The sequence below is a fragment of the Coptis chinensis genome, chromosome 2 (assembly GCF_015680905.1).
Source record: "Coptis chinensis isolate HL-2020 chromosome 2, ASM1568090v1, whole genome shotgun sequence".
NCBI lineage: Eukaryota > Viridiplantae > Streptophyta > Magnoliopsida > Ranunculales > Ranunculaceae > Coptis > Coptis chinensis.
Window position 1 is genome coordinate 16,108,847 of NC_141457.1, and position 23,482 is coordinate 16,132,328.

The window sequence follows — 23,482 nt, forward strand, 5'->3', positions numbered from 1 at the left end:
TGCAAGCATAACACCTTTTCTCCTCATGTAAGGGATAACACCAACAATCTCCCCCTCCCGAACAGTGAGGGGGGCTACCTCCATGCAATTTCCAAATCAACAGGAGGAGTGTGCTGCCATTCCGACAATAACATAACTAACATCAAACTTACCTTTCAGTAAGACTTTGGTCATCATATCTAACCCGTTCTTGTCGGTATGGATCTTCTCGATACACAAATGCTTGTCTTCGAGTACTTTTCTAATCCAATGATAACGCACGTGTATGTGCTTGGATCTAGAATGAAAACTCGGATTCTTGCTCAAATGGATGGCGCTTTGACTGTCACATTGATCTACAAACTATTTCTGCTTTAGCCCTAGTTCGTCGAAGAACCTCTTCTTCCATAGCATCTCTTTGCAACACTCAGTGGCTGCAATATACTCGGCTTCTGTAGTGGAGAGGGCAACAAACTTTTGCAACTTAGATTGCCAAGAAACTGCTCTCCCTGCAAAAGTAACCAGATAACCAGAGGTGGACTTCATCGAGTCAACATCACCTGCCATGTCTGCATTAGTGTAACCTTCAAGTAAGGGCTTACTTCCACCAAAACACAAACACAATTTGGAAGTGCCCTTGAGATATCTCAATATCCACTTAACACCTTCCCAATGCTCTTGTCACACCCCGAATTTTGACAAAATCAGAAAAACAATATTTGTTCCCGAATCTTCGGTTTTCGAGGTGTGATGCATTCTCAACTCCCAAAAACCCATAATCAGTTTAAATACGTGGATAATTACAAACCAATAATTTTTTTGAAATAAATAAAAGTCCTCTTCATTACCAAAAACTCACAAATATGATTAAATTACAAATCTCCTTTCAACTCTCTTTAATTATAATTACAACTAAAAAATACAAAAACATTGTCTCAACTGAAAATCTATTTCACCTCAAGGGAAAAAAAAACATATCCTGTAATGAGACGCTAATGCAAACCACAAGCAGCAACCATCTTTCTTCAACACTAATCCTGTCAAGACTTATCAACTATGTTCATTTAATGAACACACTCGATAAGCAAACATGCAAATCGGGTCAGCATTACAAATAATGCTGGTATGAGTAGCCTTAAAATACGAATCATACTAATACATATATATACACAATCAATAAGGCAGTTAGTTCCTCTACCGAGGTGCCTTAACTTCCAACGACTATTATGACATTCTTAATTACAATAATTAAGGCAGGTAGTTTCTCCACTGAGGCGTCTTAGCTTCCAATTCAACAATAGTAAAGCATTTAGTTCCTCCACTGAGGCGCCTTAGTTTCAAATCGTACTAAGTCAACTGTATCTAATAATAACAAAACGAAACTAAAACTTACTCCATACTTACACTGGTGTAAGCCTAATCACAGAGTGGGTCACACCTACATAAAAATCAATCCAACCCACCCTTCTGCCAAACCATTGCGAATACAAAATAAATTACAATAGAACAAGCATATCATATACCTAATTCCAAACATCTCATTTGAACCAACAAGAACCATCTCAAAGACCAATTTCACAACCACAATAAATCATTTATTATTGATTTAATGTACGCTTCGATATATCATCATAATTATTGTTTAGAGTTTCTTCAAGTGTCTCTAGAATCACGTCGTCTCTATGTCTTACCTAGTTTCCCTGGCTACCACAATCGCTTCCCAACGCTGAACATGTACATCCACATGCCTCCCCTTAGGTAATGAACCACTACGTGTGTAGTTACCCTAAGCGGGATATCGCATACTAGGTAACCCCCACATGAACGTCATTACGCGGGTATTGCCACTATTCGGCATAAAATATCGCGCGTCTCGTTCTAATTTTGCAAACGGAATAATCAAGCCACTATTCGGCTACGCCAGAAGGGCCATTCAGATTCACTGAAACGCCAGAAGGGCCAATCATAACACATACGCCCATCACAAGGGCCAAATCACATGAGTTGTGGTCGCTAGGTTCTAGGATTTTCGTTACGTAATTTATTCAGGTGTCATACATTTATATCTCATAGCCATCTCACTCTATCACGTGCCAAATAAATTATTGCACTAAGCCACCATATTTAGAAATATCTCAATACATCTCATAACAACTTTCATTCTTTCACGTGCCAATATATTATTGCACTAAGCCACAATCCCGTGGAAAATATCCACAAATACTATACTACCTCATAGTAGCATCTCACATATACAATAATGGAGCGTTTATATCAATTTCTCAAAGATATTGCATTTAATAGATATCCTAACATATGATATCGTTTAACAAAACAACAATGTCAACATACCACATAACGTCACAATTTCTCCAAACATACCGCATAACATTTTTATAGCGTTTTAGGAAGATTATGTTTTCTAAAATTTCTATCTCGTCACGTGTCAAAAATTACACAATATCAACATCAAATCTTTCTTAGATAATGACAAACCAATTTATACAAGCTTTCGCAATATTCTATCGTTGGACTTGTCTATACAATTTACAACATAAAACATAGCACAATTCAATAGTCAAAAGTCCACAATCAAAGCCCAAAACCAAAACCCAAAAGTCCAAATATTTAAAGACCCCATTGGATCTATTTTAATTTATATAGACCAGCCCCAAAACAAACTTGAAACTGGCCCAAAGAAAACTAATTGGTTTCGGCCCAAGCCAACTAAAAAAAAAAAAATGAAACTTAAACTGGCCCAAAACACAAATGGGTTCGGCCCAAAGAATAAATGAAATTTGCCCAAAAGACTAAACTGAAAAAGGCCCAAACAACTAACTTATTTCGGCCCAACCAAACAAAAGAAAAGTTGGCCCAAACAAAACAAAAGAAACTGGCCCATAGAACTAAACCAAACTGGTCTGGCCCAAACAAAACAACCTAAGGCCCAAGCCCAAGCGAAACCAATAGGTCATCTTCCTCACCTGGTGAGCAGCTCTCCTCCACCACCAGCCACCACTAGCCACCACTCATCCTCCCCTCTCAACCCAGCGGTTTCACTCCTCATAAAAAACCAAACAACTTTAATTAACCCACCACACCCTTTCAACAACTGTCGAGATCTCTCCCCAGTCTAGATCTCGACCGCCATTAACAACCTCACACACAATACACTACCCCATCGCCAACCCAACAATTTACCCACCGATTTGTTTCAATGGATTTCTCATTTTGTTTACTCATTTGATTACTCAACAACATCAACAACCAACATCAACAGTTCAAACAAAAAATTGATATTTTTTTTATCTACTAACAATCATACATTTCAACAACCCCATAACCCGATCAACCCCCACTACCACCAAATCTGAAATCAACCCACACAACAACACAGTATAACAGTTTTAAACAATGTACACGACAAATGTTTGTTTGGGCTCGCGCCGCCATTAATGGGCCCAATCAAGCTTCGACAATTCAATATTGATTTCAGAGATTCAACAGAGTTAAACAATACAACAGGACGCCGAATAATAATAGGAGAATGAGCAGTAAAAATAGACAGAACCTTAGATAGAGAAATATGTCTGTATACACTGATACACGTAAAACTATAGGTTCGGTGAAATAGCAAAATAACTACTCACCTTAATTAAAAGCTCCACGAATCCCTCATAGTCCAAATCGTTGCGCTCCAACTCTCTAGCAAGTGAGTTTTTTTTTTATCTCTGCCTTCATTTTATTTTATTTTTATCCAAAAACCCTATTCATTGGAAAAATATGAATATATATACCTGGGTTTGAAATCTAAGCCCAATACAGATTCGGGCCCAGAAATCAGGCCCACATATCCCAAGTCCAATCCAACAAATTTTAAATAAAACAAATAAATAAATGAATAAATAAATAAATACAAATTACAAATACGGGCGTTACAACTTTTTCCTCGGATTTGACAGAAATCGGCTTACAACACCAACGGTGAAAGCAATATCCAGTCTTGTACACACCATGACATACATCAAGCTGCCCACTACGGATGCATAAGGAATCTTTTCCATCTGACTCTGCTCATGCTCACCCTTTGGACACATCTCTTTGGTCATGTAGAACTGGCCACTAAGCGAACAACTGACTGGCTTCGCTTGATCCATGTTGAATCTCTTCAACACCTTCTCAATGTAGCTTTCTTGAGAAAGCCACAACTTTCCACTCTTTCTGTCATGAGTGATCCGCATCCCAAGTATCTACTTTGCTTGACCCAAATTCTTCATCTCCAAGGACTTACTCAAGTCTTTCTTCAGCTTAGATATCTTGTTGATGTTTGAGCCAACTATCAACATATCATCCACATGTAACAAGAACACTATGAAATACCCATCTGGAAATCTCTGAAGAAACACACAATGATCGGAAGCAGACTTTTTGTATCCTTGCTTCACAATAAAGGAATCAAACTTTATGTACCATTGTCTCGGTGCTTGCTTCAATCCATAAAAGCTCTTTATCAGCTTGCATACTAGGTGCTCCTTGCCTTTGACCTCAAACCCCTCTGGCTGGTCTATGTAGACATCTTCTTCAAGGTCTCCATGAAGAAAAGCTGTCTTAATATCTAGCAGCTCAACCTCTAGGTTCATACTTGCGGCCATACCCAATACCACCCGGATAGAAGTCATCTTCACAACATGAGAGAAAATCTCATCAAAGTCAATACCTTTCCTTTGACCAAATCCCTTCACTACAAGGCGAGCTTTGTGCCTTGGGTTAGGATTGTTCTCCTCATGCTTGACTTTGTAGATCCACTTATTTTTGAGAATTTTTCTTCCTTTCGGTTTCTCAACTAACTTATAAGTGTGATTCTTATGCAAATAATCCATCTCATCATGCATAGCCTTTAACCACTTCTCCTTGTCTGTACCTTCAAGAGCCTCTTGATAGTACATAGGTTCTCCACCATCAAATAGTAAAACATACGTATATGGTGGATACATGGTTGAAGCTTGTCTCTCTCTGTCTGTCCTCCTTGCCCCATTTGCTGGTGCCTCAGGAGGATGCACTGCTGCTTGCTCAGTTGGTGGTTCATGCACTTTATCTCCATCTTCTATACCAATAAGTTCTATCCCATCATGAACAATAGGATCATCATCATGAGCTTCAAACTCATGGTTCTCTGCATTCTCAATGCCTTCTGCACGTTCCACAGTAGGAACAACTTCTAGTTCTGAATCAACAAGATTATTAGTGAAAGCCTGTGCCTTCTCACCCTCCTCGAAATCTGCTATGGTTTGGTCTTCCAAGAACACAATATCTCGGCTTTGGATTACTTTCTTGTTAATTGGATCATAGAGTTTGTAGCCAAACTTCTCATCCCCATAACCCAGAAAAATGCACTACTTAACTTTGTCATCAAACTTGGATCTCTCATCCTTCAGAATATGCACAAATGCCCTACACCCAAATACCCTCAAGTATCCATATTCAACATCTCTGCCTGACCATACTCTCTCTGGATAATCACTATTCAGAGGCTTTGACGGTGATAGGTTGATCACATGCACGGCTGTACTCATTGCTTTTACCCAGTAGCTTCTAGGTAGCTTAGAGTGAGATAACATGCATCTCATCCTCTTTACAATGGTATGGTTCATTCTCTCTGCTATTCCATTATGTTGCGGTGTCTTGGGAACGGTCTGCTCATGAAGAATCCCATGACTCTAGCAATACTCTTCAAATGGCCCTATATACTCACCCCCATTATCAGAGCAAATACACTTCAAAAGCTTCCCTTTCTCTCTTTCCACCATGCTTTGGAATATCTTGAACACGCCAAGTACTTCATCCTTGGTCTTCAGACTATAGGCCCATATCTTTCTTGAAGCATCATCAATAAATGTTAAGAAGTACAAAACTCCCTGGTGGGACTTTACTCTCATAGGACCACATAAATCAGTGTGAACAAGTTCAAAGACATTGTCCTTCTTATAAGACGAGAATCTTTGGAAAGACACCCTGTGTTGCTTTCCTACCAAACAATGAGTACATCTATTTAAATGTGTACCTTTGATGTCTGGCAAGGCCTTTTGCTTAGCAAGAACTTCCATCCCTTTTTTGCTCATATGACACAGTCTCTTGTGCCACAGTTTAGAGGAATCTTTTTTTTCTGACGGATTCACTTCTACTTTACACAAACTAGCTTGTGTTTTGTAAAGAGAGCAAGTTTTCTTCCCTTTGGCTGCTACTATGGAACCTCTGCTCAGTTTCTATACCCCGTTACCAAACGAGTATACAAAGCCATCATCACCTAACTTCCCAATGGAAATTAGGCTTAGCCGAATGTCAGGGACATGTCTTACATCCTTGAGTGTCAAGGTGTAGCCGACATTGGTTTCTATGTGAACATCCCCAATCCCTACAATCTTTGAGACTCCACTGTTTGGGTGATGACTCACACAAACACACCAATGATCTTGTTGGAGAGGTTGATAGAGAGTGAAAGAGATTGTACCACCAATGGCTGCCTACGTATCCAAATTGTTCTCTGGAATCAAGTCTCAAAAATACATGTAGTACTTTGTTTGAAATGATTGTTGGGTATTTATAGGAATCTTATTGCTAAAAATAGCCTTTCCTTATTTGACGAGATATTTCCCTCTTCGTATGAAATCTTTCCAAAAGCTTCATATGAAAAAAATCCCTTGACATATCTCCGGACCTGCTATATATAACTTGGGTGCCATATTAGTGGGCAGTGTCATTACTCCAATAGAGGGCATGCCCGAATGCCACATTAGTATACAAGCGGGACTGCCACAGTAGCGGGCAAGTGGGCGGCTCTTATAGTGGTACCCAATGATGGTCGTTCGTAGGGATACCAGTATAGTGGTACATACACCGCCCCCTCTTTGCCGGATGGAATTTGTTCCTTGTGGCGAATAATAGACATTATATTACTATAAAAGAATGAAGCAGTGTGATCAAAAATTTTGCGATGCCATGCGAATAACTTAGTTAAGGTTAACTTAACTTAGAATTCTTTGTAATCGTGAGATCGACTGACCTAGTGGGTAACTCAGATCCAGTAAACTCAGTGACTTTGACCATGTGCAATTAATTACATTAGTAAAGGTAATTTAGTAAATGACGGCATATGATTGCTAATTGGACCCATGGAAATAAGGATGACGGCAAATCAAATTAGGGAACATGCGCCTCATACTAATAAGTTTGATAAGTGCTTGTTTAACTAAGAAGGCATGAATCTAAAATAATTGTGACCGGAAAAAGAAGGTGTGACAAGGATCGGTTGGGGTTTGCAAACATAGAGTTGAGATGTGGGTACTTGCAAGCTTTGGCCTTTTGATACAGAAAGAGATATTCATGAAAATAGAAAAAAGAATCTACCGACCTTTGAATTGGGAAATCGAATCGTGGTTACCTGCCTATAAGAAGGTAATGTTATTTTGTACTTGCTGAATATTAAGTGCTACCCATTCCAAGTATTTAAGTTTTCATATATCTCAGGGCGATATGGTGAATGGGAAAGAAAACGGTGGTGAGATGAAGGCTAAAGTTGGTGGCAATATGCGGTGGACGATGACGAGTTTCGCTGGCGAGATGTTGCAACGCAGATAGATAGAGCGTACTGCCTTACCAACTAACACATTTGCTCATAGTACGACCTCCGATGAACTCACAAGAATGTTCCGCTTGAAGAACTTCGGCATTGAGCAGCTTTCGGAATATGACAAAGGACACCCGGTGAAGGAGGGGGAATTAGTGGTGACTTTTGCACAGCTGGAGTATGGGATGATGGTACCTCTCGACAAGGAGGTGTCTCGAGTTCTATCTGTGTGGCGCATTCCACCGATTCAAGTTTCTATGTCGTTATGGTTGGTTTTCGCGAGGGCACGCGCTTTGGCTGAAGTATACCGGTGTCCCTTCGGGGCAGATGAATTACTGCTCTTGGTATGGCCGCAACGCTATACATAAGAAGATGGGTCCTTGATGTTTCATGTGGAATGGGCATATCTAGAGATGAAGTTTAAAGGATTACCGAAGGGGTACCAAAACTGGGATAAGTATTGTTTCTTAGTACGTGGAAATTGGAACCCTTATGCAACCCGTGTCCCGAATAGGATTATAGGTATGGAGCACAAAGGGTGCGCCTGCATAATCACTATCTTGTGAATTATCTATATATTCTAGTTACTGAAGTTTTTGTTTTTAGGTGATCGGCCAAGTACCACGGACTTTGACGTGAGCAGCGAAGCTTTGGAGTATCTCAGATTTTACTTTAGCATGGACAGGGACGAGAACATCTGGGACTTGTCATGGCCTAATGAAGTGGTTCGTAGCTGCTATTATAGTGAAGAAAAACGTTGTGGACATGCCCTTGATGTTCCCAAGTGTCCATATGGGTCACGACGACAAGCTCCCCGACAACAAGTAACCATGTTAGAAGCTCGACAAGCTGGTGATAAGTAGCGTGACAATGAGCAGAGGCCCCTTGTAACTGCGTCTCCCATTTTAGAAGCTCGCTTGAAAATGCAGAAGAGAAAAATAACAAATGAAGTTGCCAATGATAGCGTTGAAGAATTGAAAGCTCTTGAAATATTCCCCAAATCTACCGCTTCAATGGAGAGGCGGAGTAAGCGCAAAGCGGACAAAGACTTGAACGGGACTCACCGACCAGAAACTGTAGTTGCTAATGAGAGTGTGGAAGTTGGTGTGAAGGAAGTTACCTGGGCTGAAGGTACTCCAGATGATGGGCGTTGGCTGCCTCTTGTTCCTTTGAATAATGAAGGTACAGGGAGTAATATGCTTGTAATTGAAAAAGACTCTGAAATTATCCGAGGACAACCTCAGTCTATGGAGATAGAGCAAAAGGCAGCCGCCCCCAATGGTGCTATGGATGAAAGAATTTTTCGTGATACGAAGAGTGTGTCCATATCTGTTGGAGATATTACCTCAGTTGAACCATCAGAACTTATCTCGGTAGTTTTTCTTGATGACGAGGTGATAGAGGCGTTAAGGCCTCATGCCGACATTGATTTTTCTGCTGAAATGGTCGAGGAGTATATGCATGACCAACTTTTATTACCAGAATTAGGATCCAGTAACACGAAAGAGGTAGAGGAAACTTCAGAACTGTGTATCCTTGGGATGCAGACGTTGCGAAAGGTAATACCATTATACCTGTTGCCTCTCTATATTACTTAGCATGGCCTTTTGAAATCATATTCAACTCATATATATATGTATATATCTTTGCTTTTGTAGGCTATGGAAAATTTCGCTAAGCTGATGGCGGTGTTAGAGAAAGAAAAACATGCAATGCCAGGACCCCTGACGGCGGATTTAGTACAGAAAGAGAAAGAGGAAGCGAAGGCTGAGAGTGCTAGAGCCCAGATGGAAATGATGCTTTTGCGAGAGAAGGTGGCAGCCTTGTCGTGCGAAAAGGAGGAGATGGTGCAGGCGATAAAAGGGAAAGATAAGGAATGTAAGAAGGCTATGAGAGAGTTGCGTGAGGAGAAGAAGACACTATCTGAACTAACTCTTAAACTCTCATTGGCGCTGCTTGAGAAAGCTCAGCTTGAGGCTGTGTCAAAGAAGTACGTTGACATGATAAGTCAAGCGCGAGATGTTATGAATGGCGCCTTGCAGCATTATACTTTGTTGTACCAGACCTGCCCGAGGAAAGAGGTTTGCAGGATATTGCTTCCAAGTGCCTTTGAGGATGCAATAGAAGACCTTGTGCTTGAAGATGGAGTAGGCGAGGGCGCTATGGAATTGGGGGGTGGTTATGATTCTTTGCCTTAAAATATAGCGATTTGGCGTAACATAAGTAGTTCTTGCGAACGTCTACTAGATAGGGGTTAGATAGGTTGGAAATTGTTGCACTTTGTTTTTCTTTATCTTTTTTGTTTGGATGTAAAGTGGAATGTTAGATGAATAAAATACTTATGTTGCACCATAAACTCTGTATTCTTGTTGCAAATGACTGTGCATGGACGACTTAGTGCAAAGAGTTGAGAAATGTCCTGCTTTGTATGAGTGGTCCATGTGGACGATATTGCCATGGCACCTCTTCTTTGGGATCTATATATATGCTCTTGCTATCGCTACTGCTGCGACTGGAAATTTGGAGTAGGCCACTTTTCTTCAAAGTACAAAGTAATAGTACGTTACTCAAGTGAAGTTATGTTGATTGATTAGAATTTAAGGTGGGTGATGTAGGGTAGCTGATGTGAATCTGGAGGAAGCAGATATTATGAAACTTGCTTCACTTGGACATGGACCTTATAGCAAAGATGCAAGATATATGCTCTAACGAAGTCGCTACTTCTATGTCAGAAGTAAGATATCTTACTGTTCTATTTTACTTTGACCACAAAAAAAAAAATGAAAAAAATGTTGCAGATTGTGTCATCTGGTTTGGATGAACTTTATGCATTCACGAATTATTGTTGGGTTGTTGAGCGCGTTTAGCTAAGTAAGTAGGAGGATCTCCCACAATCTTCTAGTTGATATAGTATTTGATTTGTACTGAATTATGAACCATTTACTCACATCTATTGAGCACATGGAACTAGTGATTTTAAATTTTAGAGGATACATGGCCATTAAAAGTCATCAAAACTAGAACAGTTAGAACTAAATGTTGAGGTCTACAGGTTCGTTATCTTAAATACATTCTGCACTTAATATCTATAGCAAACTGTTTTTGCAAACTCATTCACCAGGACCACAGTAGCCAACTAAATGTGTTTGGCAGACCCTTTACATATCTAGAACCCTAAGCTAGTATATAAGAGAATTTAGTAAAAGCTGGCAAGCATGTCAACTAGAGTGTTTTTTGTTTTGTAGGAAAGGTTGGATGTTATGCCGTCCAGTAGGATATTAGTTTTGAGTTGTGCAGAATAAGTGGATGGTTATAGGTCACAAACACTGTAGTTAACTTCATGTACGATATTTGAGTTTATGAACATCTCTTGCAAAGACAAAGAAAGATAGAGCTAATTTCAAATCTTGAACCAGCTCGTCTGACCTTCCATGACTTCTGTTTGAGTACAATAGTGCTAGGTTGGTCAATTGCTTCATTGAGGATGTAGTTATACTTAATTTTAACCTATACTTTTCGACCAACAGTATAAGCATATGGAGATTTATAGTATCATCAAATTGATATGTAATGTAATTCTGAGACCACAAATAATGTAATTGTGTGGGAGAAAATGAATTGGTTAAGCATTGTTTGGGTGGTCTGGATTCTTCATATTGCAAGTAAGAGTTTTGTTTTAGCCAAGGGTACAAGCCGTTGGACGGCAAACCAACTTATATTCGTGTGGTAGAAAAACATGGATATTTTATTGCAATCTAACCGCTTGCTCCCTTTGCCCATATGTTGAATTTTTACCGTAAAAAGTATACTCTTGTATACTAATATATCGTGTTCTGTACGCGTTTGTGTGTTCAGTCGATCACCTTAAAGGAATACTCAGTGTTTGACAAAATAACTTTGCTTAAAAGCCAATTAGCATCCCTTGCCAGTCTTAACTAAGAAATATTTTGCACCATGATAATGAGCTTGAATCAACTCATCTTTTTTTAAAAAGACAATAGGAAATAGGAAATTTAGGCCACTCCTGGTGTTTGACTACCTAAAGCTGCTCAGATGAATGCAATTTGAGGTTGCAGCGTTTAGCTTCTTTAATTTGCTAGCCAGTATGGCATGTTTGTTTATTGGAATTGGAATGCTTTGAATTAAGTGCCGGTGCGTGCCCAGTCTCTTTTATAGTGAAGAACACCTAGGTGATAATGTAAAATTTGGGAAACAAAATTTCAGATTCCGATAGACACGATAAACCAGTTTGCATTTATATAGTCATTCCCGCTTGATTGCTATGTGATTTGTGATGAGTGGGGTAAGGTATTGTAAATGCTAACTCCACGACTTTCTGGTGAGTGGGGCAAGATATTGCATATGCAAGCCCCGTGACTTCTTGATGCGTGGAGTAAGGTGTTGCAGACGCAAACTCCACGACTTTGTGATGCGTGGAGTAAGGTTTTGCAAACGCAAACTCCACGACTTTTTGATGCGTGGAGTAAGGTTTTGCAAACGCAATCTCCACGACTTTTTGATGCGTAGAGTAAGATTTTGCAAACGTAAACTCCACGACTTTTTGATGCGTGGAGTAAGGTTTTGTAAACGCAAACTCCACGACTTTTTGATGTGTGGAGTAAGGTTTTGCAAACGCAAACTTCACGACTTTTTGATGCGGGGAGTAAGGTTTTGCAAACGCAAACTCCATGACTTTTTGATGCGTGGAGTAAGATTTTGCAAATTCAAACTCCACGACTTTGAATTTGTGTAGGTTAAATACCAACCTCACCTAAACTAAGGTGGTGGTGACTGAACTAGAGTGCTTTACTGTACATTGCTTTTGAGGAATTTATATACACTATGCGTGCCTTGCTGAATGGAAGTAAAGAAGTCAACTATGGAAGAATGAAATTTTATTGATGATTTGAAATTTGAAACAACATAGCTAGTTTGTCTCATGGACATGCACTAAGGAGCTGTCACTCAAGCTACCCATTTGTACTAATGGGAAACCAATTTAACAATAAAAACGCCTAAGATGGAGCGCATTCCATGGTTTCGGGAGAGGGGTTCCCGAAATTGTGCGAAGGAAATATGCGCCCTTAGAGGCAGTACGGTCAATGATAAGAGGTCCTTCCAAGTTTTTGCCTAGCTTCCTTGCATCGATGATCTTTGATTGTCTACACAAGACCCAGTCGCCCGGATGAAAAACTTTCAAGCGAAGCTTCTGTCATATTGCTTCTTCATTGCGGCTTGGTAATGGAGGAGACGAGCAATACTTTCCTCTCGCACTTCATCTAGATTGGCCTTTGAATGAGCTACTAATTCATCATTATGGCCATCATTTAAGGCAGCGGTGCGGGTCATCCCAACAAAAATTTCCGTGGGTAATACCGCTTCTGCTCCATACGCCAGGTTAAATGGTGACATTCCCTGTCGAAATGGCTGGAGTTGTTCTATACGCCCATAGAACGGCTGGTAACTCCCTTGTCCACTTGCCTTTAGCCTGTTCGAGTCGACGTTTGAGGATTGCTAAGATGGATTTATTTGTCGCTTCGGCTTGCCTATTTGCTTAGGGGTGATAGGGTGCAGAAAAATTGTGCTGAATATGGAGACTAGCACAAAGCTTGTGTATTTTTTCTGAATCAAATTGCTTTCCATTGTCTGATATTAATTCAGCGGGGATACCAAATCGGCAAATTATATCCTTCCATAGGAACCGTTTGATGTCCAAAGCTTGTATGTGCACCAAAGGTTGTACTTCTGCCCACTTGGTAAAGTAATCTGTAGCTATGAGGAGAAAGCAAACATTCCCTGGAGCTCTAGGTAGGGGGCCCAATGATGTCTAAACCCCATTTTGCAAATGGCCATGGTGAGAAAATCAGGTGTAGCTCAGTGGCTAGAAGAGTACCCAAATGATAGTGTTTCTGACAAGGAATACATGTCTGGGAAATGTTTTTCGCATCCAATTGCATATGAGGCCACCTATATCCTTACATCATTGCCTTATACGCCAAACTTCGACCACCCGAATGATTTCCGCATATCCCTGCATGGATTTCTTGTAGCACGGCTGCTCCTTCCTATGTTGTGAGACACCTCAGCATAGGAGACAATGAATTACCTTTCCTGTACAATTGCAGAGTTCTTGTGGATGAAGATACGAGTATAAACTTCCATGCATCTCTTTTGACGTTATCTGCGATCTTGGGTTCTGAAGGGACTATGCCATTGCGTAGAAATGCAATGACTGGTGTGCACCAATCATCGATGTCTGCCACGACATTTGGGTAAGTGAAGTTGTTGTGCTCTTCTGCAATTTCGTCGTCACCTTGATCGTTACTTTTAGGTATAGGGCAGGAGTCTGCATCATTTTCTTGAAGAGTTCTGTTTCTATCTTTCTGGGAAACGTCTTCACTGGGCTTGTCTTGTAGGGGAATATAATACTTCCTTTTCCTCGTATTGACAATATTAATGTCCGATGGTAGATGTTCCCTATCCATACAGAAAAAGCAACATGCGTTGATGCAGATGTCTGCGAGTTGTTCTAAGGACAAGTCAATGTTTGGGTCTTGCTAGAAATCAACGTTAACTTGTCTTGGTCCATCAATGCCTACTGTTGCGGATAGATATGCTAAGGCGACTGCATGTCGAACATCATTCCTAGGCCTTTCTATAATCTGGATGGTTTGAAACTGGTGAGCAAGTCTGTGAATTAAGTCTAGGTATGCTGCCATTTTATCGTCTCGGGCTTCAAAAGAGCCGGAGAATTGCCCTGCCACCAACCGTGAGTTAGTGAAAATTTCTAATTTTTGAACTCCTAAGTCCAAAGCTGTGCGCATTGCGTACATGACAGCTTCATATTCTGCTACATTACTGGAGGCCTTGAACCCAAAACGAACTGAGGGTTCAATGGTTGATTTATCTGGCTTGATAAAAACACATCCTAATCCAGAGCCGGATTTGTTGTGTGAGCCATCCGTGTAAACAATCCATGAATCGGATGAAGGGTCAGTATGCTTTGGCAGGGCTTCCTCGCCCCCAACTATAGCCGTTTCGCTATAGATACTGCTGTCTTGGTTGATTTCGGGGACAAAATCGTCGATAGGGAAATCTGCCATTAGGGATGGAAGTCCATGACCCTTTTCTGAAATGCGAGGTTCAAAATGGATGCTATAAGCTAGATGTCCCATTCCGCGAGTCTACTTGATTCCTGGGCACTTCGGAAAACTTTGCGTAGAGGATATTCTGTGTACTTTGATCAGTCTTCCTTGGAAATATGGCTTGAGGCGTCTGGCAGAATGAACCAAGGCCAGAGCAATTTTTTCAATTCTTGAATATCTGCTTTCCGCCCCCGTTAGTGTTTTACTAATGAAGAAGATTGGATGACCGTCTTCTCCATCGATGAACAGGACTGCACTTACTGCAGTATCTGTAACGGCCAAGTAAGCTCCAACAGGTTGCCCTATAGCTGGGCTGGCCAAGATTGGGGGTGCGACCAGGTAGTTCTTAATTGATTGAAAGGCATTTTCACAATCATCATTCCACTTTGCTGAGTCTTTTAACGTCTGAAAGAAAGGATGACACCGGTTCGAGTATTTAGAGACGAAGCAATTTAGTGTTGCTAAGCGCCCTGTGAGCTGTTGAATCTCCTTTTTTCTTTTTGGAGAGGGCATGGCTTGAATGGATCAGATCTGTTCTGGGTTAGCTTCGATGCCTCGACGAGTCATCAACTACCCTAGAAATTTTCCTGATATCAGTCCGAAAGCACATTTCAAAGGATTTAGCCGCATGTTAAATTTGTCAATTCTGTCAAAAACTGATTGTAAGTAAGAGATGTGATCGCCACTGTGCTTGGATTTTACAACCATGTCATCAATGTAAGCCTCCATTGTCTTGCCCAACATATCTCCGAATATGGTGTTGATCATTCTCTGGTACGTAGCCCCTGTGTTTTTTAAACCGAAAGGCATAACTTGGTAACAAAAATCCCTTTGGTCGATTGATGAATGCGGTTGCTTCTTGGTCTTTAACACTAAGCGGGATCCGGTGGTATCCCAAATCATTATCCATAAATGATAAGCGTGGGTAGCCGGGCGTGGCATCTACCAATTCGATATTAAAGTGGAAGAGGGTAGGGATGAATCTGGCAAGCTTTGTTAAGGTTCGTGAAATCAATGCACACTCTCATTTTACCATCTTTCTTGGGCACTGCAACCACGTTAGACAACCACTGCGGATATGAAACTGGCCGTATGAACTGAGTTGAGAGTAACTGATCAATTTCCTCTCTGACTTTGAGTTTTCTATCTGGGGCCATGTGCCTAGGCTTCTGCCGAACTGGCTTGATGGTAGGATCCATGTCAAGTGTGTGGCATGCAACTTCTGGGCTGATCCTTGGCATCTGCTCGACTGACAAAGCAAAGATCTTTTTGTTCTTTCTGAGGAGTGCTACCATTTCTTTTTGTTCATTTTCTATCAGTTCTGCCGATATGAAAGTTGTTTGTCCGCCTAAATTCCCAATTTGAACTTCTAAGAGGCGGTCGATAGTCGGCGGTCCTTCATTTTGTGAACTAGCAGTATAAATATTGTGCGTGGCTGACTCTGATTTAGACACTGCTTGCGAATTACTGAGAATTGTATTTCCCCGCATATCCGACTGACGATATTCATCCAAGACTTTTTCGTGACAGCTGTGGGAAGCCATCTGGTCACCGTGCACCTTACAAATTTTGTCGAGATATGGGAATTTTACTGCCTGGTGAAAGGTAGATACTACTGCGCCCATGCTATGGAGCCAGTCTCTTCCTAGGATTGCATTGTAAGGGGACTTGCAATTCATCAGGAGGAATTCAATGTCAATAGACTTGTCCATGAGTGTGACTGGTAGAGAGACTCTTCCTACTGGAGTTGTTGTGGTTCCGTCAAACCTAATGATTGGAGTACTTTCTGTAGTAATTAAATTTTCTGACAATTGCATGTTCTTGTTGCAACTTTGTAAAATGACGCGATGTAACTTCCGGTTATCTATCATGATGCGCTGAACTCGCCATAATCCAACGAAAGCTGAGATGATGACATCATCATAATGAGGATGATGGACGCCAATTAGATCTCTATCACTAAAACATAGGGGACCAGGCTCGTGGTTTTCAAAGCGAATTCCTTCAACAAAATCAATGTTATTGACGTGATAAAATTCCCGCAAGAAACCAAACTTTGCTCGTTGTTCACACTTTTGCCTTGTTCGTGAAACATCATTGATTTTGGCATGACCAGCTAGTATAACATTGTGGCTAGTCATTGCTACATTTTGCTTCACCGTTTTTGAAAGCACAAACTCGTCTAATTGTCCCTTGTCGACTAGCCTCTATATTTTTCCCTTGAGGGATTTGCACTGTCCTGTTTCATGGCCGAAATCATTGTGAAAGTGACACCAAAGATTTTTATCACGTGTAGACTTAGTGTTTTCAGGCAAGGGTAGTGGTGGAAAAAGTAAGTTGCGTCCCTTGATCTTTTCATATATCACATCGTACTTGGCATTTAATGGAGGGAGCTTCATTTTCTCACGAACTGTGTTAACCTTGTTGTATTCTGACTTCTGTTGTGGTCCTTCCGATATGTTTTGCTTCTGTTTGCCTTTACCTTCGTTTGAGTCTTTACTTCGGAAGTCTTTGTCTCTTGAGGCTTTTGATCTAACATCTTCCTCCAAGTTAATGAACTGCTGTGTTCGTGCAAACAAATTGGATTTTGATTGTGGGGGGTCCCGTACAAGGGAGTTGTAAATTCCATTTTTATCGAAATGGACTCCTTCCTTGAATGCATGAATGATCATTACGTCAGGGACATCGGTGACCTCTGCTTGCACTTGGAGGAAACGAATTACGAACTTTGCCAATGCTTCATCTTTTTGCTGCTTGGTGTTGAGCAAGATGTTGACATCCTTAGGACGTGTCCAATTATGCTTAAACCGATCTGTGAACTGGTTTGCTAATTCCTGAAATAACGCGATAGATTGAGCTGGCAAGCTAGAAAGCCAACGTAGAGCTTCTCCTTTTAACGTAGACGGAAAAAGTTTGCACAGTAGGGGGTCATCTTTGCGCCATAGAATTACCCTGCTTTTAAACTCCATAACATGATCGTTTGGGTCTCCTCCTACTTCGTTGAACGTAGGAAGGTCTGGTTGTTTGAATCCTTTCTGATGCTCTGCATTTTGTATCTTTAGAGAAAATCTCCCGACGATATCTTCATTTACTGCAAGGTCTTTCCATCGTGCTTCAGTAACACCCACATTGGTCATTGTTATCTTGATGATGTCTTTGATTTGTTGTTCTGTGAATGGTGCACCTGTGGCTTCTAGATTTACAACTTGAGGAGTAACTTCACTACGTTGCATCTCACGGTGTTGTGGCCCCCAGTTGTTGCTTGCTTTTATATTTGGCTGGTTCTTTGGGCTGCGAGACCTGTGCCGATAAAACGGGCTAGGCTGTCGAACTGGGTACCCATTTTTTTGGTGTGGCCATATTCTGGGCTGACCATCGTTAACCTGTCTGTATCGGTTTGCTACATTCAAGCCATGTCTAAGGTCATGTTGCAATTCGTCTCTGAGGTCCTGATCTTGGCGTCCAGCATTTCGTCTTATGGTGGATGTTGTCCACCTTTCTGATGCGCTATGATCAACATTCAATGATCTTGTCATGTTATGACCACTTCTACGCCTAGTGTTGTTGGTATTTTGAGATCTAGATCGTCTTCTTGAATGGGATGAATGTCTGCTTGAACTTGGGTGACGATGCTTAGGGACAGTTTCCAATGGACGGGATGTACTGTAATTAAATTGTAGTCGGTTGGATACACTCCGATTTTCACCGGATCTGGGAGCTCTTGCCGGTGTGGAAAATGCAGCATCGGCATCATCCCTTTATACTTGCTTCCCTTTGTCCAGTTGCTTATGCAAGTAGTTGCTATGCTCCTTCTCTCTTTTGAACCTCTGATGCAGTACTTCTAACAACACGTCTTCATCTCCTATCTCCATGTTTTCCGGATCTACTTCGTTTGCATTTGTAACGTATAGATCTTGAAGATGAGTTACTGGAGCCTGAGATGTCGGACGTCTAGATTTGGGTTGTCGTGGCACTTGGAGTTGAAAATGATGATCTTGCAGATCTGTTGCAGTAGGTTGTTCTATCACCTCCTGATTGATTAGTACTTCCGGATTTTCATCTTGTTGTTGTTGTTGTGTTCTTGCATTCTTGTTCGCCTGAGACCTTGTAGTTTTTGCCATTAATGGTGCTTGGAAGAAGGAACGTGGAAGAGGTCCCATCAATAAGGACCAAGGACGGCGCCAATTATGTTTGGGTGATGACTCACACAAACACACCAATGATCTTGTTGGAGAGGTTGATAGAGAGTGAAAGTGACTGCACCACCAATGGCTGCCTACGTATCCAAATTGTTCTCTGGAATCAAGTCTAAAAAATGCACGTAGTACTTTGTTTGAAATGGTTGTTGGGTATTTATAGGAATCTTATTGCTAAAAATACCCTTTCCTTATTTGACGAGATATTTCCCTCTTCGTATGAAATCTTTCCAAAAGCTTCATATGGAAAAAATCCCTTGACATATCTCCGGACCTGCTATATATAACTTAGGTGCCATATTAGTGGGCAGTGTCATTGCTCCAATAGAGGGCATGCCCGAATGCTACATTAGTAGACAAGCGGGACTGCCACAGTAGCGGGCAAGCAAGCCCACCTCATTAGTGGGCAGCTCTTATAGTGGTACCCAATGATGGTCGTTCGTAGGGGTACCAGTACAGTGGTACATACATCCACTGTTGCCCATTTTCACTTCACCATATTCACCACATCTGTAGGTAGTAAAGAATCCACTATGCGGTGTGACGTGATAGGATACTCCTGTATCTATCACCCACTCTGTATCATGGCATGAGGTACTAAGACAACACTCACCACAATCTAACACAATTCCCACTAGATCATCATCGACTAGTGCGGTAGTATCTTTGTCTGAGTTTCTGTTCCTCTTTACCATGTCTTCATGTACACATTTATTTCTCTCATCCCTCTTCAGTGTTCTGCACTCATATTTGAAGTGGCCCTTGGTGGCACAATAGTAGCACTGTCTCTCTGCCTTAGGAGTTATAGCTTCACCCCTAGATTTGCTTTTGTCATCACCTCTAGAATGAGATGGTTTTATGAATCTACCTCTTTACCATGTCTTCATGTACACATTTATTCCTCTCATCCCTCTTCAGTGTTCTGCACTCATTTATGAAGTGGCCCTTGGTGGCACAATAGTAGCACTGTCTCTCTGCCTTAGGAGTTATAGCTTCACCCCTAGATTTGCTTTTGTCATCACCTCTAGAATGAGATGGTTTTCTGAATCTACCTCTCCCCCGTTTCTCTGTGACAAGGATCTCTGAGTGAGAGGAGCTGCTTCTTGAACTCCTTCTAGTCTCCTCATTCAACAAAAACGCGGTAGCCATTTCCATGGAAATGATTCCATCTTTGGCTGCTCCGTGTAGAGAAACTGCTAATGTCTCCCAACTTTTGGGTAGAGAACCTAATAGCAACAAAGCCTCAACTTCGTCTCCCAAAGCAATCTTCATCAAATGCATCTGATTGATGGTATTCTATACTTCGTTAAGATGCTCTGACATTGAAGAACCTTCTTGGTACTTCATGTTGGCAAACTTCTTAACGAGCAATACTTTGTTTTCGCCCGACTTCCTTTCATAGAGGTCTTCGAGTTTCTTCCACAAACCGAAGGCTGTAGTCTCTTGGGACACATGGTGAAAGACACTGTCGTCAATCCACTATTGAATGTACCCAATCGCTTTTCTGTCAAGCTTTTTCCACTCAGTCTCATCAGTCTTTTCCGGTTTTACTCCCCCATTCTCAATGGGTAATACCAAGTCCTTGCAATATAACAAGTCTTCCATCTTGGCTTTCCAGATGGTGTAGTTCTTTCTATTCAGACTCGTCATGTGAGTGTTTACAGAATTGTCTATCTCAACAAGTTCTTTAAACTCAAATCTTTTCTCAAGAGTTTTGTCAAACACCTTCTGACCAAGATTTAGATAACACCCTAGGCTAATCTAAGCTGGCTCTGATACCACTTGTTGGGGTTTATACCAATGCCAATCGATTCCCCACTACACAGATAACTTGTATTTGAACACAATTCAACTCCAGACAACAATATCAATATCAACTACAATCTAGCTAAATGCCCAACTCACTAAACAACTATTAACAACAAATAATAATGTAAAGCAGTAAAAGCAAACCACAACACAAAGGTATACCGTGGTTCGGCCAATGATGCCTACTTCCACAAGAGTTAGTCATTTTATAAAGTGGGAATGAAGATTACAATCACTCCTTGCAGTCTCTCACCTTACTAGATCACTTATCTCTCTTTACAGGGTTGTATCTCTGTAAATGTTATCTCTCAATCTTGATTGCTTTCAAGATTGGGTTTCTCTCTGACTTTTGTGCTGTCTCTCGTGTGTTAGGTTTTGCCAAAAACCCCAACTCTTATTGCAAACTCGCGGTCCACAAAAATAGAATCCTTCGAAAAATAGGCATAGGTGCGGGGTGCGCCTCAGGCAAGGCCAAGTCGAGCGCGGGTCGTGCTAAAGTGCCTGGAGGTCGACCAGGGCATGAGCGCGGGCCACGCCTTGAGCAAGCCTATTTTGAGCGCGGGTCGCGCTCAGGCTTATGCACGCAAGCATAACACCTTTTCTCCTCATGTGAGGGATAACGCCAACAAGCCATACCCGCCAAAGCAACGACCATGGCTTCTCGACCCGTACGTTTAATCACATTGAGATCCATTTCTACTCCAACTAGGAACAAGAAGTAAAGGAGGCCAATATGTTCCATTGTCTCTAGCACCATGACACTCCTCATGGGAAATACTGCGTTAGCAAACATCGTACTATAACTAGTTCCAGATGGACCTAACAACACTCCCCCCTGTCAAGCATACACATCATTCTTTTAGAAACACAAACATTGAGAGTAAAATCGCAACAACTAACAAAGTACCTTGTTCCAAGAAAAATGTCTAAGTTATAATCATGGATGCCTTTTGACCAAATTTCTCATTTCCTCCTACTTGATAAACATGTACCTTTTGTTTTGCTAAAAGTAATCAACATGCTCACTAGAACTAGTGACTGAAGATATGTCCATGGAAGAAAAAATTAAGGTTGATACCTTCTCTTAAATTTATTCTTTTTTCTGTTATATTATTATTGGTTTCAACTTTCAAGTTACCTACCTCTTTGATCTGTTCAGTGTTCTATTACACATCTTTGATCAAAATGGCTTAAGTGTCGACATCAAATTTAAACATTAATCCAATAAGAAAAGTAAATCCATTTTAGTGGAAGTGCATAACTTAACAAGAAAACAAGAATAATAGGTTTAGATTCTTCTAACATAAGTTGTCGTCAAATCATTTGATAGTTGTGCCACTCATTTTAAAAATAAATGAGACCAATTCACCCAAACCTATCCCGTGTTTCCATTTGTCTTTATAGACAGAGAAATTATCCAAATCATTTTGCCTCAGTTTAGAACATGATACATGTAAACTGTTACTTACCAGGATCTCGAAGACGACTCTGGGTTGTTGCAACGGTTTGAGGACCAAAACTAGAATTCTGGTGGTAACAACGATAAGCATTATTTGTAAAATGAAGAGGGGTAGAGAGTAATCCAAGGGATTATCACCGTCCCACAATCCACTTGCAGTGACCATTCTAGGTGCATAACATACCACTGCAACATCCGATGCATTTTGGTGAATATCAACTGCCTGCACCGAAGTCATATAGACACCTCTTTATTTGTTGCTATCTTTTCTTCTTTAACATTGTACGTAACCAATCTTACATTTAACTCTGTACGTAATCACTCTTACAGTCTTACACTCTTACATGCAGAAAGCCATCACCATGAACACCTTAAAATATTTCACATTCCCTAACAAACATAGTAGGAGAGAGAATTCAAATGGAGAAGCAGAAAGAACTACATAAGAAAGAAAAGAAAAAAAAAACCAAAATGAAGAAGATGGTATTTGCATTGCAGAGTAAAAGTTAAAATGAGAAAATGACAGAGGAAGAATGGTCACACTGTGGTTTTAGGTGGCCTAAAGATAAGAGTGATTTTTTGCTCTTAGCGATATTGCTCCAAGCCCTAGGGACTCTAGAGCCAACCATCTGTCCAACATAACTAGAAAGGCAGCCTAGCAGTAACCGACTTTATTTCCAACTTTCTAATTTGTCCCTTACCTTACATCAAAATAAAAATGGAATTTCTCTTCATCTTCTCCACCTGAATATGTGATTCCGTCATCGAAGTTAGTCTGGCTCTACCTTGTATTCATCAACTTCTCTAATCTCTTTTGTTAGTCTCTTAGTTTGATGAACATTAAAATCTTGTTACTTTGAAGACTACCACATAAACATTTCCATGTGAGATTCATATGGATTAGTTTCTTTGTATTTGTCTATATCATCGATTAAATCATAAATTCAAGAGGAAAATGCAAACTGACCAATATTTCACTTGAATTTTTTTGTTGGTTATATATTAAACACTCATTCACAACTAAAGTCAAACCTGATTCAATTTGGTAATTGATATTGATATCATATATATTTTTTTACTAAATTAAAATTTGTAGTGTTTACTCAAAACAGTGAGCGAGAAACCCAGCACAACACTTTCTCTCTTTTTCATTTTATATTTTATAGGGATAAAATAGGAAGTTCGATGGTTTTTATCTATCTGGCTTTCTTATTTTACTGACAGGTGGTTGGCTCTAGAGTCCGCTTGGAGGCCTTGGAGCAATATCGCT

General features: G+C 40.6%; 1 pseudogene; it reads right to left on the reverse strand.

Moving 5' to 3' along the window:
* The window catches only part of LOC147515109 (cation/H(+) antiporter 15-like), a 40,580-nt pseudogene extending 18,130 nt beyond the window's left edge, over window positions 1–22,450 (reverse strand).
* Between the last annotated feature and the right edge of the window lie 1,032 nt (window positions 22,451–23,482).